We start from the raw sequence: 20,478 nt of genomic DNA on the forward strand, positions 1-20,478 counted from the left end.
CACCAACTGCCCAAATAAGTTCGCTAGTGCTTCTAGAAGCTTAAGCCCGTGCTAATATTGTTAAAGCCCAAGCTGATCATGAGTTGTGCACTTGAGTTCATCCACCGCCCACACGAAGTCCTGATCAAATTCACGAGATAGAGATGGAGATAAGCGATGAATCAAAAGGAGGAAGAATCCCAAAGCTATGTGTGAGCTTTTGCCCAAAAGATAGAGACCCGAGCGCGTTTGAGACATCAGAATCAAGTTCGGATCGCAGCCGTCACCCTTTTCAAATCTGAGTCAAATTAGAAATTAGGAGAGTCACCTACCTATAAATATGCGACCCTAGAGCCTCCCTAGATCATCCCAAAGCTTTTGCCCAACTCACTGAGAAGACATCGACGCCCAGAGCCCTTCGCCGACGATCTCCGAAGCTTCAAGTTGCCGTTCGTCGTTGCCAGCCTCTCCGACATCAACGTGTACCCTAGGTGAGTTCCCTGTGATGCCCCGATCCTTTTCCGCCCCTCGCCGTAGAGTTTAGTTCACTGAAGCGTCGTTCCAATGAGGTTCCGGCCATGCGCCACCGCGGGAAGAGCTGTTGTTGCCTTCTGTTCGCCGGAGCCGAGAGCCAAAGTATCAGAGCCATCCGATTCCGAGCCAACGACCAAGATTAGATTCCCTTATACCCCTTCATGATCCAATCCGAGAGCGACACATGGCATCCATAGTCCAAGTCAGCAGCCTTTGCCATGTCATCGAGCCACGTCAACACTTCTGCTTACGTGTCAAGCCACCTCAACCTGTAGAGCCTAGTCAGTTTTTCTTTTCTTTTTAATTGTTTTGCTGATGTCATAAATAGTAAATATTGCACAATAAATATTTATTAGAAGAAAAAATTTCTAAAAACTAATAATAGTTAGTAAATTAATTTCTCAAAAAAATTTAATAATGTTTTATAGGTATATTTAATTATGTTTAAGAGTTTTAAATAGTTTATAATTCAAATAAATGCTTGAAAATTCTTGAAAAATCCCAGAAAATCATAGATGGCTTTGGAAAAATACTAGAAAATTCCTAGCAACAGAATTTCATATGAAGATAATCTTTCTAGTCTTGTTTTAATCTTTAGAAAATTATAACTTGTCAACTGTAGCTTTGTTTTGACTCGTTCTTTCGTCGAATTGTCAGAATAGTGTAATCTTGTGACTGATGATGTTTGTTGTATGTTTTTGGTTCTTTTTGAATCTTTCTGTGTTTACAGTACAACCACAAGCCTGCTATGGGACAAACCTAGCTAAGTAATTGCTTACTCTCAGCATAGTATAGACTAGGCAGAAGAGCGGTGAATGGACGATGTCTTGGGATCCAAAAGGCGTAAGAGGGCGCTTCCGTTGTTGAGGTGGAATCACGTGGTAGTGAAACCTTAGCGGGTAGACATGTGTTGAGGGGGGTATTGTAAAGGCTTTATAATGAATTTCTAGCACACACCTCAGTACTGTGTAAGGGTTCTCCGTCAGCCAACGAATGCTCGGCAAAATGGAATGAAACATCTTGTGGATAAAGTATAACCTCTGCAGAGTTAAAACTGAATATTCAGCCGTACTCATGGTCATGAGCGGCACTGAAAACCTATCACGATTATAACTTAATATTTTGGTTAGCCGGGTCAACTGTGATGGTGGAAATCATAGTTGAGGATGGTCAGTCATAGTGGTGAGAATTATGATTGAGGGTTCAACCTTAGTGGATGGAACTTTGGTTGAGGTGTTAGTTAGTTGGTTAAGTCAAGATGGATGGAATCTTGAGGTGGTTTGTTATTCACTTAATTATTATTGTTTTTCAAATCTTTTTTAACTTAAATGTTGATTTATGTAAGAGAGTCATATTAGCCTTATTCTTGTCAAGCCTTCATATGCATACTATTTCCTTCACAACTTGTTGAGTACGATAAATACTCACTCTTGCTATCACCAAACACTCAATTGGAGAAGGTATCGAGGAGTATACTAAAGGTGGATCGTTCTAAGATGCTTTCTACGTTGATGATGCATGTGGAAGAGTCGTAAAGGATTAGAGTCTTTGTAGTTTGTTTAGTTCTGCTGCAGAGTTTAATTGGCTCTTCGACCTTCGAAGATCACTTTTGTAAGACAATTTATTCGATTAAGTTTGAATATTGTAATTATTATCATCAATAAAGTCACTATGTGTTGGGATTGATTCATGGGCTCAACACATAGAAGAGATTAGTTTCTTTCTTGAACCGGTCTCGACAGAGGTGATATCAGAGCCATATCAACCTAGAACGTAGCCTTAGATAGCTCGTCAACCCTAAAAATAGGAGCTTTGGAAAGAATAAAAGTTATGCTTAAAGACCTCTTACCCTTCTCTCATCTAGTAAGATTTACTTACCCTCCTCTTGTGCTTAAACCTATAGATAGAGTCATATCTCAATGAAGTTCGTCATTCTAACGGATTGCGCCAAGAGATCTTGCCAAGGATGCTATAGGCCTTACTTACCGATATGGGACATCAAAACAAGCCAATGTACGAAGGAACAAGGTAAGCCAACCGCACGGAATGGTCCGTCACCGTCTTTGTCTATGGACGCCGTGCACACAAGGGAGAGTTTAGAATTGCAAGCACCTACACCACGAAGACAAGGAGATCCAACTTCGAAGAAGGCATACGCCGTCCGTCAAGCCCTGTACCGTGTGTGCCTAGACTATGGAGCAACAATTAAGAACTCGCTGTACTGCTACGTCCCATTCATGACGATTCAAGCCTGGATACTGGAGTCTAAAATGCTACGTCTCCCACATCTTCCTTCCTCTCCTTCTCCGACCCGCTCACCAGCGATAACGCGGCCACCAGGGCCTGGGGCTGCGGAGCCTCTGGTTCCCCATCGACCATAACATCAACTCTAAAATCTACCTCTAACAAGACCACCCGTGGAACCTAGAAGTCGATGCCATCATCAACTCCACCAACGAGGTCGGAATTCTCTTTGCGACTGGGCTGTCCGAATGTTGCATATTGAGACGCTAATGGTCCATATGGTTGCGCAGAACTTGGACGAAGCTCATGACAGTCCTGGGCTTCACGCTACTGCAGGGTCAGGACTCGCTGAAGAGTGTGCCACCTTGGTATTGTTTGGTTTTGAGATGCTAATTTTACTTACTAATTTGGTTTGTAAAATGGGGATTGTAAGGTGGCTTTTCGTTCGTGGGTGGTCTGCAGGGTGGGTGCCAGACTGGCATGGCTAAGATGACCAATGCTTATGATCTGCCTGCCCGGTATGTGATTTGATTTTATTCCAAGGGTTGGTGGTGCTTTTGAAGTTGCAGTGGAGTACATATTAGTGTGTTCGCCACAAATGACTGTTCTATATTAGTAGAGACCAGAACTTCCTAATTTAAGGTCTGTTTGACATAGCTCCATCTCTAAAAAATTTTAGAGCTAACTGGAGTTGTAGGTACATGGAAGGTGTTTTAGTGAATCATTTTATTTTTATTTTAGTCTAAAAGTAGAGACTGAAATCATTTTATCTTAACCTACAAATACAAGATCTGACGTAGAGCTAGAAGCTGAGCTCTGCCAAATAGAGTCTTAGACTCCAATGAGCTACAACTATATAGTACAGTCGTAAGGAAAGTATTATGCATCACCTAAATGGACTATTCTTAAGCATGCCTGACAACATTTCAATTAAGGTAATAAAAGAGTCTAAATTATGTTCTATTGATTTTTTTTAAGCCAAAAGAAGCAGCTGAGCAAATTATTTATGGCTCAAAGAGTCCAAGAAAGGTACTGCTACCTCTCTCCTTAAGCCTAAATAAAAGGCATGTTCTTGGTAGCACATTATATTTTAAGGGCAGATGGCTGTATGGGGCTGATATAAGGACTACGGAACAAAAATTCTGTTGTGTTCAAATATAGGTTATAGAAGTTTGAGTTTGCTTCTCTTTGCTTATGCAAATTTTTTAAAACGTGCAGCGTCATCTTATTTTCATGCAATGGTATAATTATTCTTTATCTCAAGGATGTATTTGAAAGGAAAATTCAGACTGAATCTATACTTTGTCTTCAAAATTTCTTTAGTCAGCAATGCCCATTCTCATTCTGAATTTGTTGCTGACATCATTGAGGGGTGATGATTTTGTTGCTTGCGCGAGGGGGGGGAGGGGAGCTAACGAACTTGCCATCTGATTTGATGAGGTATGCCTCCATCTAATACCGGCTTGAAGGATAACTGGATAAGAAGTCCATTTTTAAGATAGATTGGAGATTTTATTTGTAAGATATGCCCACATTGTCTGCAAACCAGGTCATGTCCAATATGGCTGCTTCTTACATTTGTATAATATATATTCTATCTACTCAAAAATGTGAAATCACTTGTATTGGCAGTCAGACTGTTACAGTCTAATGCCATTCATTAGCTTCTGATTAATCTGGCAAGTCTTTCTTTTAGCTGCATCCCTTTAACGGTAAATGAGAGCCCATCATTTACTTTTGTTCAGATGAGATCTCATGATTTGTTGATGGCTTCTCTTTTTTAATTGATTTAGTCAAATGATATTGTAGTTAACTGTGCATGCCAAACTACAAAGAAAACAAATTGTCTCATTATTGGGCAACCACATTAATCAAAGGTTGTAAATAGTTGTCATATATAGTAAGCAGCATCTGGCTTGGGTGGATATTTGAATGATCAAGATGTGGGTAAAAAGAACATAATTAATTAGGGATGTAATCACTCTTTGATCTTGCCATATGAGTTTTGGCGAGGTATGCCTACATTTGATGGATTGAATATAGGTGTGTTGTGGCATATAATGAATTAATCCTTTCTTATACAAGAGTATAGATGTCCTGCCTTTTAGTTTCTTTTAAGATAAGAAGGCTGTCTTAATCTCTCCACAAAAATTAAAGTGTACCTGATGCTTGTTCTGTTAATTTGATACCCCATCTGTAAATTAAAATATTTAGTGTCAATGTAATAGTGCCGGTAATGGTGGAAGTACATTATTTTTTAATATAAGCACTGAATTATGTCAAGTTGTTTCCTATGGAAGAATGGAACACTATGGATGATTTTGTTGCCACATTCTCTCTTTGCACACAAAAGATTGTTCTCTCTTTGCATTTTAGCATCAATTATTGGTTTAATTTTTAATCTAAAATGGGACACATGGTTTGGATATGTGATATTAGACTAAACATGGGCATGATATTGATCAGGTGGGCTTCATGACACCAAAGCGTGGTAGGTGGCATTTGGCGACAGGAAGGGCGAACCGCTTCACCGGGGTGGTGTGGACACCAATATGAGCTTTGTTGGATGCTACAGTGTAGTGTCACTATTTGAGGTAGCGGCATGATCGACCTCATGAATGGTGGAAACGGGTGTGGAATGTTTGGTGAGTTGTTTGTAGCTCTTTATACTTAAATTCTTTATTTTGATATATGATGACGAATGCTCATTTTCCATTTCAGATAGTGTAGGACCGAGAACGACAACTAGAGATGGGTCAATAGACGTCTTAACAAATTTCTTTGATAGCCTTCTCCTATATTCACACAATTCACCTCAAAAACGAATCTCAACAAAACTCAACAAAGTACACATCGGAAACTTAATACTGAAAATACTATTTATCCGGAAGTTCCAGGTGCCCGGAAGCTCCAGATGGACTCTAGCTTGGCGTTCTCTGTCATGATTTAAAACTTCAATCCGGAAGTTTTGGGTTGGACCAGAGGTTCCGACTAGAACATAACAGCGATTCAAAAATTCAAAATTCAATCAATGGTGGATCTCATGATTAGAATCGAACACTAGATTCCACAATATACCAATCCATGACTCATCCCCACATGAGGCTTGGATCTTGAGAAGAAACACTCAAATATCAAAAAGATGAACACCAGGTGAAGAAAGTCTCCAAGTTGCTAGATAATAGGCAAGAGAATTCAATACCTGATTATATACGTTTGTACGCACATTTTATGCCTCCAGCAACGAGAAAAACCACTCCAACAAGGTGGGAAATTTCAGCTTAAACACGAAAACAAAAATCACAACCTGGATGAAAAACTTGCAAACTTGTAAGGGAACCAATAGATGGAAACTAAAAGGAGGTGAATTCAAGCGCAAGAGTAAATATAAATTTCATTCCTTGCAGAGGTCGGCCCAATTTTAGACAAATTACAAAGATTTTTTCCTTATCAAGTCATAATCTAATACATAGGCTTAGCACTCATCTTCCTCTTCTCTAGAACCCTAGCATAAAGCTCTCATATGAATGACTTAAGAGGCTCAAGTGACGGGTTCACCCTCCTACATAGCCCTACCCCTCTATTTATAGGCCTGTAGAGCTTCTTTGGATGCCAAGTTATGAGGTTCGATGACGTCCTAAGACGCGGAGGGTGAATTAGGACACTTAGAAACCTAAAACAAATTGGCTCCAAAAACTTCACAAGATAAACTTATCTCGATTTCTATCAAAATGAGCTCTAGGTTTATCTAGTGTGTTTACTCTACCGCTTAAGAGAGTTATAGCCTACTCTAGTAAGGTAATTGCAAGTATGTAAATACAAAAACGTAAATAAGGTAGAGAGACAAACTCGGCACAAGAGATATTTATCCCATGTATCAATGGTATGAAGGCCACCCTTAGTCCACGTTGGAGCTCCACAAAGGATATTTTTCTGACCGTTAAGTCTCTTCCGGTCATAGCTCTTGAGCTACCAAGTCACCAAGACAAGGTCTCAAGCACGATAAGCCACCAAGCCACCATGGTAAGGTCTCACCACTAGTCTCTCTTCCGGTCACTTACCACCGTGATCACTTCGGAGCTTGAGCCACCAAGGTAAGGGTCTCCACATCACCATACACATGTCTTGCCGCCGCTCCACACCAAGTCGGAGGGTCAACAAGCTTGAGCCACCAAGGCCCAAGATGCTGGCGAGTCACCAAGACTCTAAGACGCCGACGTACCACTCGGTACAAGCTAGGATCACTCTTTGATCCATTATTCAAGCTGCAGCACCTAGCTACAACTTACTCTAGACCTATAAGCACTAAACACTCTCCAATCTTGTGTTTAATTGCTTTGGATTATCACTTTAAGCACTTTGGTGGCTTGGATGTCTTCTCAAGTGTGTATGAGCTTCATCTAGACTCCAACAGCATGCCACATGTTAAATGACTGAGTGCAGGGGTATTTATAGCTTCAAGCCTGCCAACTAGCTATTTTTCCAACAGCTTAGAAAAGCTGTTAACACCGGATGATCCGGTGAGAACAGTAGTACTAACAACAAATCATTCGGTGAGTACAAACTCAGAAACTAGTTATTTGGAACTCCACTCAAAGCCTCTGTGGACACCGGATATTTTGATGTGCATTCAAATCCATCACCGAACCTTCCGGTGAGTTATCTTGAGCCATACAACGCCACTTCTTCCCTATGTAAAATGCTCTGGTGCATTGATCTTTAGAGCACTGTACCTTCCGTGAGTTGTTCTTTATTCTTTAACATTTGTAGTCGTCTCTGCAAGAAATGCTCTGGTGCTATAATCCGGTGAGCATAAACCAAGCACCGGACCTTCCGGTGGGTTGATCTTCAGTATTTGCACTTGCATTCTTCTCTACAAGAAATGCTCCGGTGCTATCCAGTGCAGATCACCAGACTATCCGGTGAGGTCCTCAGCCTTCTCCCCTTTGTTAGAAATACTCCGGTGAGTTCAACATATAAAGCACCAGACTTTCTGGTGAGGCTAACAATATTTGAACACAAAGCTCCGGTGAGTGCAAACTTCTCTGCACATAACTATCCAGTGAGGTCAATCCTCCTGGGACTTCTCTAATTCAATCAAACTTTGTCCCGGCTGCTGTGGCTTCTTGATGTATTGCATCCATGAGACCTACTAACATATTGTTGGGGGATGATCTCCCTTACCCCTTTAGATGGCGAGTCGAAGTCCGTCGATATAGTTGTAAATGTGCAGATGTACTTGATGGTACCATAATACCCCCGAATATGCCAGGAATGTGGCAATTGGGGGGTGAAACTGTAAATCCTAGCATGGAGTGGTTGAGTACGGGCTGTAAATAGGCTAGCACAACAACTAAGGTGATAGAGAAATTTAGATTATTTCACCCTCTGATACGTGTCACACTTCAAAGCCTTCGGCTTCCCCTCTAGATCAAAGACCTTCCTTGTCTGGGGACTTAGGTTCCAACAATTGGCGCCGTCCGTGGGGATCGGACAGACTGAAGCCATGCCACATAAAAAGAAGACGAAGCCACCTGGTACATCGTAGACATTGCCGGAGCGCCCGGTTCCAGTCAGGGATTCGGCCAAAACGCTCCCTTCGACGATGCTGGATCCGGGCAATGCTTTGACCGGTGGAGCCAACGGCTGCCAGCAAGAACACAATGGTGTCGATGTGGCACCCCCAGGCGATAACGGAGACAGCCATGAAGCAGCCATCCAGGAAGACGCAGTAGGAGTAGTGCGAGGCATAGAAGCTAATGTTCGCGCCCGCTTCGAGGCTTCGGCAGAAGAAAGAAGAAAGGCGGATGTTGTTGAAGAGTGGGATGACTTGGGAAACTTCGAAGAATATGAAGACAAAGATGAGACAGAAGAGGAAATAATAGCCAGGCTAGAAGCCGAAGAATCGGAGAGGCAGATTACGCAGAAAAAGCGCATGCTAGATAGCTTGGCAGCAAGTCAGAAGGCCGCGGAATATCGTCGGCGAGCAGAAGAAGCTAGAAGAACACTGGAGAAAATGCAAGAAGAGATTAACATGCTGCATCACGCAGATGAAATAGCTCACCACATGACTCTGTTAGAAGTCATAACATGACCGGCACAGGACCTTCGACGATGGTCATGCGCAACTGATCTAGAGTCACCGCTCTCCGTTGGCTTGTAGAATCAACCGTGGCCATCGGGCTTCAAGATGTCTAGAGTGGTAATGTTTGACAGAGAGTCAGATCTGAGAGAGTTTGTAATGAGTTTCAAGGCGGCAGTCGAATCCGCTGGAGAAGACGACGCGACACTCGCGAAGGCCTTTGTATTGGCAGTAAAAGGGATAGCAAGGTCGTTGTACTCCGCGTTGCCTCCAGGATCCATTTATTCATGGGAGCAATTGTGCAATGCCCTATATAGTAATTTCCAAGGAAATCGAGTGAACAAGGTTACCGCTAGCGGCCTCTTCTCATTGAAGCAACAGCCCACGGAGACACTGCAGAGCTATATGCATCGCTACGTACACATTCGCTACCAAGCAAAGGGCTTGAGCAAAGACACCATCATTGGTGCAGCTATACAGGGCATCAGAGGAGGGCTTTTGGCAGGAAAGCTTACACGAAAGAGGCCAGAGAGTGTACATGAGCTCTTCAATAAGATGGAAGAGTACACAAGATCCGAGTTGGATCACCTTCGGAGGAAGAGTGAGATGGCAGCTTCAAAAACGCTAAAGACAAATGCATCAGCCAGAGAGGTAAGCACTCTACACTCCAGAGACAGATCAAAGCATGTCAAAAAAGCCGAAGCATTTGAGTACACATCAAAGCAAAAAGAAGTCAACCAGATAGACTCCGGACCAGTCGAAGTCACCCAGGCGATAAGCGAAGCACAAGGCAGGGCTACTCGAGGAGGCCGGAGTCTCAAAGGCCAAGGCCGAGGTGGACGGGCTTCGCAGGACCTGGCCACTTTGTACTGTGAGTTACATGGCGAAGGTGCTGGTCATAGGACTAAACAGTGCCCACAGGTCATGGCCATGAAAGAAAGCTTAGCAAAACAATCCTTCGATCATGCAAGAATCGTGCATCATGCCACACATTTCAGGCAGGGCGAAGCGTGGAAAAATAATCAAACCCCCAACCCAAGCACAATGTTCGCTAACCAGTGGTGACCAATGGTTGCGCCAACATACCAATATGTACCAGACAGCTGGCCAGTTGGCTTTCCAAGGAGAGCTACCTTCGCCTCCACCAAGACCAGCAATCGAAGCCCCCCCGGAGACCAGCAGATTGGTGAGCACAGTAAACCGTGGATACAATGTTGTGTTGGCAATCTCGGGAGGATCCAATCAGGAAACAAAATCGAAGAGGCAGCGAAAAGAGTATGTGCGAAAGGTTAACCACGTTGGTGTAGGGTCAACTTATGTCCATTCAAGGTAGTCTGATGTGCCCATTACCTTCTCATAGGAGGACATGAGGGTTCTAGATTACCCACATACGGACACATTTGTGGTTACAGCAAACATTTCAGGAAATGAAGTGCACATAATTCTGATAGATGGCAGAAGCTCAGCAGATATCATCATTGCCGATGCTTTTGATAGGATCGGTTTGCAGTGAAATGACCTTCACCAGCTGGGTCCCCACTACTAGGCTTCGGGGGGAAAGCAATCAATGCTTTGGGGAAGATAGCAATCCCGGTGTCATTTGGCGAAGGGTCAAACTTTTGAATGGAGGATATCACCTTCGATGTGGTTGACATCAACTATCCTTATAATGCAATATTCGGACAAGGAGTCATGAATACATTCGGAGCAATACCGCACCATGCATATATGTGCATGAAGATGCCTGGTCCTGGAGGTGTCATAACGATGCTCGGAGATCAACAGGTGGCCTGTAGGATTGAAGTGGGAAATACTCTAGGCCGGTGAAATGTCCACGTAGTGGCTGGACATTCGATGGATCGTGAAGAGCGCGAAGAGAAACCAAAGGTACATAAAATGGCGAAGGCTGGACCAGAAGGACAGACCAAGAAAGTGCCACTATGTCCAGACAGCCCAGACAAAAAAGTCATCATCGGGGCAGAAATCACAGAAGAAGCTCAGCGAAGGTTGATAATGTTCCTTCGCAACAACGAAGATAACTTCGCCTGGTCTCCGAAGGATTTGCAAGGATTCAACAGAGAAATCATTCAACACACTTTAAATGTAGACCCAAATACGAAGCCCAAGAAGCAAAAGCTTCAAAAAACTTCAAAAGAGAGGGAAGAGGCAGCTAAGACTGAAGTGCAGAAGTTGCTTGACGCCGGCGTGGTGCGCGAAGTATTGCATTCGGAGTGGTTGGCCAACCCGGTGTTAGTCAAGAAAAGTAATGGCAAGTGGAGAATGTGTGTAGATTTCACAGACCTAAACAGAGCTTGTCCGAAGGACTTTGCTGCTGGCTGTGAGATGTTGAGTTTTCTGGAAGCGTACTCTGGGTACCACCAGGTTTGGATGGCGAAGGAGGGCGAGGAAAAAAACAAGTTTCAGAACCTCCTTCAGTATATATTGCTTTGTAAGGATGGCCTTTGACCTTCAGAATGCTGGTGCCACCTTCACCAGGTTGGTACATATAGTGCTAAAGTCATAGCTAGGGCAAAATGTCTTGGCATATGTCAACGACATAGTGGTCAAAAGCATCAGAAAGGACCACCACCTCGAAGACCTTCGGGAAACTTTCAAAAACTTACAAAGTGCAGGCCTAAAGCTGAACCCTGAAAAATACACATTTGGGGTGCAGTCTGGAAGCTTGCTGGGCTTCTTGGTCTCGGAAAGGGGCATCGAGGTGGAACCCCAAAAAATTCAAGCAATAATTGACATGAGACCCCCCGCGGAGCAGGAAACAAGCACAGTGCCTGGCAGGCAGGTTGGCAGCGCTAAACCGGTTCATCGCAAAATCAGCCGAGCGAAGCCTACCTTTCTTCAAAACGCTAAAAGGCTCTAACCCCTTCAAATGGGGCGCGAAGCAGCAGGAAGCCTTCGACAAGTTGAAGAAATATCTAACGTAGCTCACAGCCCTGTCAAGCCCCGATCCCGAGGTTGAGTTGTTGCTATACATAGCAGCATCCCCTTCGGTAGTAAGTGTCGTACTTGTGAAAGAAAGGCAAGAAAATAACAAGTTGCAACAATTTTTGGTATACTATGTGTTGGAGGCTTTGGCGGGCCCGAAGAGGTTCTACTCTGAAATGGAAAAGGTGGCCTATGTGCAAGTAATGGCATTGTGGAAGCTTCGCCATTACTTTACGGCTCACAAGATTATAGTGCCCACCTCCCTACCCCTTCGTGACATGTTTGAAAATCGTGAAGCTACAGGGAGGATTGCAAAATGGGCTGCAGAGATCGCAGCATTCATGATAGTTTTCGTTGCAAGAACAGCGATCAAGTCTCAGGCATTAGCGGAGTTCATGGCAGATTGGATGCCGCAGGCCGAAGCTCTAGAAGAAGTACCGTTAGACCCAGTCTGGATCGCATATTGTGGCAGAGCCTGGGGGGCTTTGGGTGCTGGTGTGGCGGCAGTGTTGTCTTCGCCTTGGGGAGTGAAGTTGAGATATGCCACCAGGCTTGAGCTTCGATCGATAAACAATGTTGCGGAGTACGAAGCAGTTCTCCTTGGCCTTCACAAGGCACGAGCTTTGGGCGCCCGGAGGGTATTGGTGAATACGGACTCTAAAGTGATAGCAAGCCAAATTGACAAGACATTTCAGACGAAGGAGCCAGAACTAGTCAAATACATGGCAACAGTTCGAAGCATGGAAAAGCACTTCCTGGGATTCACAGTCAAGAGCATATCAACAAATGACAAATTCAAGGCTGATGACCTCGCAAAGGCTGCGGCGCAAAATCTACTGATACCGCAAGATGTGTTTTATCAAAAATTTAAGGTGCCAGCTATAAAGGCCTCTTCGCAGAAGGCACGCTCAGTCGCTATAATTGAGAGCGAAGGTTGGCGCTCTCCCATAATGGCTTATCTTCGCGGCTACTATGAGCCTGAAGATAATGTCGAGGCGAAGCGCATGGCCTAGAGAACCGAAAACTACAAAATTATGGGGGGTGACTTGTACAAGATGGGAGTCTGTGCACCGATGTTGCGATGTATATCCCAGGCAGAGGGACAAAACTTGCTGAGAGAAGTACATGGAGGATTGTGTGGCTCGCTCATAGGCACTCGAGCCCTCGTCAGAAAAGCATTTAGGCAAGGATTTTATTGGCCGAAGGCGGTCTATGATGCGGAGTATATAGTCCAAAGTTGTACGCAATGCCAATACATGGCGAAGGGTTCAAACAGGCCTTCAACAAAGACACAGCTCATACCACTGATCTGGCCGTTAACATGGTGGGGAATTAACATTGTCCGACAGTTACCAGTTGCCCCGGGAAACTTACGTTACACTGTCGTCACAGTAGAGTACTTTTCCAAGTGGGTGGAGGCAATGCCGCTGGTGAATATAACGTCAAGAAATATCCAAAAATTCTTGTGGCAAAACATCGTTTGCCGCTTCAGAGTTCCACACGAAGTGACCATAGATAACGGCACGCAATTTGATAGCAAAGGGTTCAGGAAATTCTGCGAACACCTGGGAATAAGTCCACTTCCCATCAATGTATCACCCACAGTCAAATGGAGCCGTGGAAAGGGCAAACGGCATTGTTTTTGCTGATGTCGCAAGACGTCTGCAAGGGCTGCCGAAAGGAAAGTGGGTGGAAGAGTTGCCAAAGGTCTTATGGTTCGTAAGAACAACGGTAACAAGACCGACTGGGTTCACACCATTTCGTCTACTCTTCAGCGAAGAGGCAATGACTCCGGAGGAATGTAAAAATACATCATTTTGAGTCACGAATGAATCAGCACAAAGCGAAGAATTGACATCAAAAGATGCGCTAGAGGAAATGAGAATACAGGTCGTCGAAAACTTGACCAGATATCAGGAGGAGAGACAAGAAAGTGTCCCCAAAGGACTTCACCCCTGGGGATTTAGTACTGCGAAGACTCAACAATGCTTCCACCAAGGGAAAATTGCAAAGCAAGTGGGACAGACCCTTCTTGGTGAAGAGGTCATTAAGGCCCGAATCTTATCACTTGGCTACTGTCGAAGGTAATGAGCTCCCGCACACTTGGAATGCCGACAACCTTCGCAAGTTCTATGTGTAGTAACCGAGGAAGTCTTCGCATCAATGGGCGAACGACACGAACCAATGCAACATTTATGTAATTTTGTTTTCCTTTCATTTTATCAAAACAGTGTATGGGCGTTGTACTCTTTTCCTCACAGGGGGAACCCTTCGTTAGGGCGTGAGGTTTTTAACGAGGCATCGACCTTTGTAAACCCTCTAATATATATGGAATTACCCCCAAGAAAGCGTGTACATTTGTTGAGTATGCATTATTCATCGTTGAAGTGTTGCAGGCCTTTGAAAAAAGGAAGCACACCAACGACAAGAAGCACGCCGAGAACTCACCATAAAAGTCGAGGTATGAAATGTCAAAGAAAGACATCTTACCCTTCGACTTTGGACGGGCGCAAACCCGCGGCAAAACTTCGATCATGGGTTTCTTCGAAGTTGCCCACATTTTAAAGAATTTCTTCCTGCAGCGTCCTCACCTCTATGGCAAAGTAATTATGATCGAGTTACACATGAATGTCTGTAATCCTTAAAAAAAGGGGGGGACGAAAGAAAAACGCCGAAGTGTTGCTCGACCTCAAAGAAGGCGGTGCACCTCTCGGCTAAGTCGGGGGCTAAGAGTGCCTACCCCCGTACCAAAGGAGAAACAAACCTTCGGAAGAAAAAAAAGCCGAAGTGCTGCTCGACCTCAACGAAGGCGGCACACCTCTCGGCTAAGTCGGGGGCTAAGAGTGCCTGCCCCCGTAACGAAGGAGAAACAAACCTTCGGAAGAAAAAAAAGCCGAAGTGTTGCTCGACCTCAAAGAAGGCGGCACACCTCTCGGCTAAGTCGGGGGCTAGAGTGCCTGCCCCCGCACCAAAGGAGAAACAAACCTTCGGAAGAAAAAAAAAGCTGAAGTGTTGCTCGACCTCAAAGAAGGTGGCACGCCTCTCGGTTAAGTTGGGGGCTAAGAGTGTCTGCCCCCGCACCGAAGGAGAAACAAACCTTTGGAAGAAAAAAAGTCAAAGTGTTGCTCGACCTCAAAGAAGGCGACGCACCTCTCGGCTAAGTCGGGGGCTAAGAGTGCCTGCCCCCGCACCGAAGGAGAAACAAACCTTCGAAAGAAAAAAAACTGAAGTGCTACTCGATCTCAAAGAAGGTGGCGCACCTCTCGGCTAAGTCGGGGGCTAATAGTGCATGCCCCCGCACCGAAGGAGAAACAAACCTTCGAAAGAAAAAAGCCAAAGTGCTACTCGATCTCAAAGAAGGCGGCGCACCTCTCGGCTAAGACGGGGGCTAAGAGTTCCTGCCCCCCCCCGCACCGAAGGAGAAACATACCTTCGGAAGAAAAAAAAAGCTGAAGTGCTCCTCGACCTCAGAAGGCGGTGCACCTCTTGGCTAATAGTCGGGGGCTAAGAGTGTCTGCCCCCGCACTAAAAAAAATGGCTGCGAACACCTACACCATGCCGAAGGCACGAGATACCTTTGGAAACAAAAAAAACAAAAACAAAAATAACAAAAAGGGAAATCAAATGAAGAAGCATGACGTTAATCCAAAAATATGGGAAGTCTACAGGAAAAAAATGAAAATTTGACGAAATAAAAGTCAAAGCTTGGATAACCATCGCTACGATAGCGTTTATGATAAATAGCAATTACAACGCGAAACCAAGATATGCACTACCGGGCCATTAAGAGTAAAGTCCCTACTGCCGAAGGTCCCTGCGGCTTCAAGGTCGGGGGGGACATCGTTCTCCGAATGATGTTTTACTTGTGTTACTGCCAAAGGTCCCTACGGCTTCAAGGTCAGGGGGGATGGCGTTCTCTAAATGATGCTTCGCATACGTTGCTGTCGAAGGTCCTACGGCTTCAATGTCGGGGGGGGGGGGGCGTCATTGTCAAGATCACACTTCGCGCGCGATGCTGACGAAGGTCCAAATCAATAAGGACCAACTCAATAAGCACAATATAATAACAAAACATAATAATCATCTCAACATTCTTTATTCCGCAAAATCATCAACATCAGGATCAACCAAATCCTTATACCATCGGCTAAAGCCAAATTGAAAGGCTATGCCTTGACTGGTATGAAAAGGCAACACTGGATCCAATGGGGATCCAACGTAAGAAGATGAAGAAGTGGTAGACGAAGATACAGGCGAAGTGCTCCCGCCTTCGATATGTCGCACTATTTGCGTAGAAGGCCCTCGGCAGTAACAAAATTGAAACTGGCGGGGCAGGATCATCTTCCGGCTTGGGCTTCGGGTCGACGAGAATATGCAGAGGCTCAACGTATCCACGTGCAATCCAATGGGACTCACGCTCAGCCCTATGGGTCTCTAAAACCGAAGGGCTAAAAGACTTCCAAAACGCTTTGGATTTGGCATTCATCACATCATAAGCCCTACACTTTGCACTCCAGTACCTCTCAAAATCGATAGCTGGGTGGCGGCGGTGGAAGGAGTCCCAGCAAGACCAAGACATGAAAAAATTGCCCCGCATCATAGTGATGGGAATATAATCTTCGGCTACCTACGCAGTGTCTGAGGGGAGGACCTACATAGGGAGCGAAGATAATCAAAACATTTAACAACAAACAAAACTGTATATATTACAGAATGCTCCAGTCGATAACAAAATGTTCAAAACCCAACACGACGCTTCGCGCTTTTTCTTCACACCTTCTCGGGTTCTTCGGCTGCCGAGATCGTCGCCTTAGTTGAAGGGTCCTCCTTCACTTTCGCCTATAGCAAAAAGGTTCAATGCATGCGCAGACGGCAAAAATCCTGACCCTCTAAAAAAACAACAAAAACACGTACTCGCTGGTGATTGATTTCCGCCTCCCGGAGGGTGAGCTCGCGGCCGTGTTTACACCAATAATTGGTAGTGAATGACCACGCAGTAGCCTTCAATGCCCTCAACACGGCCGAAGTTGACATATCCGATGGGTAGCAGAAGGTGGGTTTTTGAAGCGCAATGTGATGGTAACAACCAGTCATCTCAATTGACTGGACTAAACTCTTGGTTGAGACCATGGCGCAGAAGTCACCGTATAGCTGGGCCGCAGGCAAAAGGCTTCTGCTGGTTTTGCTGATCCATCCAATAAGTCCACCCAGCCCGACAAGGTCAAGTGTTGGAGGCAGGGCCAAAGCACCGATCCATCAAAGGTATTGCTAATGGTTCGCAGGCTGTTGTGGCCTTCGGCTCCAGTTCTCCAAGCACAGTGAGGGTGTCCTTGGATAGCACCTTCGCCTCGTCCAGCTCTTTGCGCAGGCGCTGCGTTTTAGCTTTTTCAACGATGCAGAGGGCTTGCAGCTCTGAAACTTGAGCTTCGGACGCCATTAGATTGTACCGAAGGCATGTGACCTCTTCCTCTACACTCTGTTTGCCTGAGCAAAGGGAGCTCACTTCTTTTTCAAGCTGCTGCAAGGGAAGATCAGCCTCCCTCGCTCATCGTGCGAACTCCCATTTTTGGGCTTCGGCCTTCTCCGCCCTGACCTGAAACATGTCCCTTTGCGCCTCTGCATTTCTTGCGCAGGCCTCAAAATTCTCCGCCTGCTTGCGCTGAGCGCGCGAGATAAGCATAGCCTGCGATAGCGCGTGGGTATGAGAATGAATAACCTAGGAAACGATGCAGGACGGTAATAAATAAATAAACATAATAAAATATATACAAATACCTTCGCAATGGCTAGGTCGGAAGCGTCGATGAGCTCAGCAGCGAGCTTTCGAGCGAGAAAAATCTCAAGCTCAGGTAGAACGAAGGTGCTAAAAATCTTCTTTGCATCATTGACCTCCCCCGAGCTTGGCTCAAATGATGAAATCTTGAAGGCTTCGGCTTCAATAGCCTTCACGTCGAGTAAGCCGCTGTGACTCATAAGCCCCTTTCTGCCACAGCGGGGCATGGGCAGTGAAGTCTCCTCTTCGGTCTCTGTGGCTCTGTGGCCACCAAACGACTTGTCGTTGGAGGAAGAACTCGAAGACGAAGAGGAAGACGATTGCCTCAACATTCTCGGCTCCTTCAGCCTCAGTTTCCCCTACCGCTGGCTCAGCAGTCACATGCGGATCCGAAGGCTCCTCGTCATCGTCACTAACAATTAGCATGCGAAAGTCCATGCACGCACAAAAGGACGACTTCGATGAAGAGGAGCAAGGATCCTGTGTACCCTTCGGGGGCTCCTGTCGAATGGGTACAGCTTGAAGGGCCAGTGAGCCCTCGGGAGTCAATTCCTCACGAAGGTCATCGAAGGCCACTTCGTGAGGTCTCTTCCTTAGGGCAAGTGCTTTCTTTTTGCCCCCTTGCGGTGACAGGTTTGCATTTCTTTGCTTCCTCTGGCTGGCAGCGACAGGTTCTCCACCGATATCGGCGGTCGGGGAGCCCTCTCCGCTTTGACCCGGTAAGGGCGCAGTCACTTTCAGTTTGTCTTTATAAGCAAGACCTCGAAACTCAAAAATCCAGTTGAGTTGCCGGCCGAGACATTGGTCAGCGCATAGCTGGGCTGCTCTGGGTGAACTTCCCGAGCAGCATCATGGCCTTAGCCTCCACTTCGGCTACCGTTAGGTCTGCCACAAAGCAAGAAGTGTAAGCAAATGACAGCCAATGTGCATTTAGGAACGTGATAAAAGATAATACCTGTGAAACCTTGGAGAGCAGGATGTGGGCGGCAGAGCCCCTCCGGCCCTTTGTCACCAAATTTCGGGGTGGTCCAGTCCTAGCTGAGGGGCCATACTCCGGATGCCACGAACTCTCCTACAAGATCGCGTGTTGACAAATACTTCTCGCACCTGGCGAAGGCCTCAAGTGCCGGCCTTTGAGAGGCCTTCAGCTGCACATCGGGGGCGCGGTTCCCCTTCACTTCTTCGCACTTGGACACAAGAAAATCTTCTCGGTCCACCTTGTGGTAGAACCACCCCTGTGTCCAGTCCTTCGGCCATTTATATTTGCACACCACGACTGTCGTGGTCAGGCCAACGCGGTAACTAAAGTTCAAGCATCCATAGTGGGCTTCGCTTTGCACGCTCCGAGCGAAGACCGGTTTTGGCTGATGGTGAAGCCTATGGGCTACGGTGAAGGCCTTGGCTGACACCTTTGCTCCTTCGAAATGGGTCGCCCAGGCGAAAAGGCCAAGCTGAACAATGGCGTTTGGTGTTAGCTGATGCAGGTAGACTTCAAACAATTTCAAAACTTTCAAGACCATCTCATCGCAAGAAGCGGAGCCCCTCTCGGAAGTAGTCGATGAAGACGATGGCTTCGTCATCTTCGGGCTCTGGAGTCTCGTGGCTCCCTGGGAGACTAACCTTCGAGACAAAACTAATCAAACCATCCCTTACCAGCCCAACCAGGACCTCGTCGTCCACCTTAGATTGTCAAATCCAGTAGGTCTTCGGACGGTTTGCCTTGCCCTTCGGAGCCATTCACGCTAAGCTTCGGAAAGAAAAGTGACTGCGACAGACTTCGAAAAGAAAACCTTCGTACGAGAGCTGCGGCTTCAATGAGTTCTAGCGATAAAAATTGAGCCACCGCGTGGAGCATATTTATAGTGGTAAAAACAGGGGGTAACACAGTTAAAACGAGACGCATCGGAAGTTGAACCGTAGCCATAAAAGATGTTTTGGCATGAAGCGAAGACATTTAACATCTTCGATCTGATGGTTGTGTAGGGGTAGAATGGTCATACCAACACAAAAATACAAACAAAAAATAATAAGAATAATAGTCAAAATGAACAACATGAGGGTACAATCTGCTAAAAAGTTAAACTAGCCCCCGGGGGCCTTCAACGGGCCGAAGGGGATGGCATTGAGCTATATCATCCGATTTACAGGCTCGGCCCTTTGAAGATGAACCTTACCTGTAGGGGGCTACTGTTGGGGGATGATCTCCTGTACCCCTTCGGATAGCGAGTCGAAGTCCACCAGTGGTTGAGCACTGATGAATATTGCAGTTGTGTTTCAGGAAGTGCAGGCAAAGGCTCTGGTGGGCCTTCAGTCAGAGGCCAAAGGTCGATCCACGACACCAACTATCAGCATAGGCGAAGGCTCTAGCAAGCCTTCGGTCGGAGCCCGAAGGTCGACCCGCGGCGGCGGGGATCAGAATAGGTGAAGACTCTGGCGAACCTTCGGATGGAGATCAAAGGGTGACTTTTAGTGGAGCACCGAGGCTAGCCAAAGGTGCATGGTGGGCGTCGAAGCCCGTGTAGCCGCTCAGGGTATAGTTGTAAATGTGCAGATGTACTTGATGATACCATAATACCCCCGAATATGCCGGGAATGTGGTAGTTGGGGGTGAAAGTGTAAATCCTAGCGTGGAGTGGTTGAGTACATGCTATAAATAGGCTAGCACTGTAACTGAGGTGACAGAGGAATTAAGATTATTTCACCCTCTGATACGTGTCACACTTCAAAGCCTTCGGCGTCCCCTCTAGATCGAAGGCCTTCCTTGTCTGGGGACTTAGGTTCTAACACATATACTCTTGACATATATGTTAGTCTCAATGACTATATTGTTATTAATCACTAAAATCACAATCATGGCCTAATAGGGAGATTTTCGCTATACAAGTTTCCTTGTTCCTAAAATACCCATCTCTTGTAGTATATT

The sequence above is a fragment of the Phragmites australis genome, chromosome 4, assembly GCF_958298935.1.
Source record: "Phragmites australis chromosome 4, lpPhrAust1.1, whole genome shotgun sequence".
NCBI classification, from domain to species: domain Eukaryota; kingdom Viridiplantae; phylum Streptophyta; class Magnoliopsida; order Poales; family Poaceae; genus Phragmites; species Phragmites australis.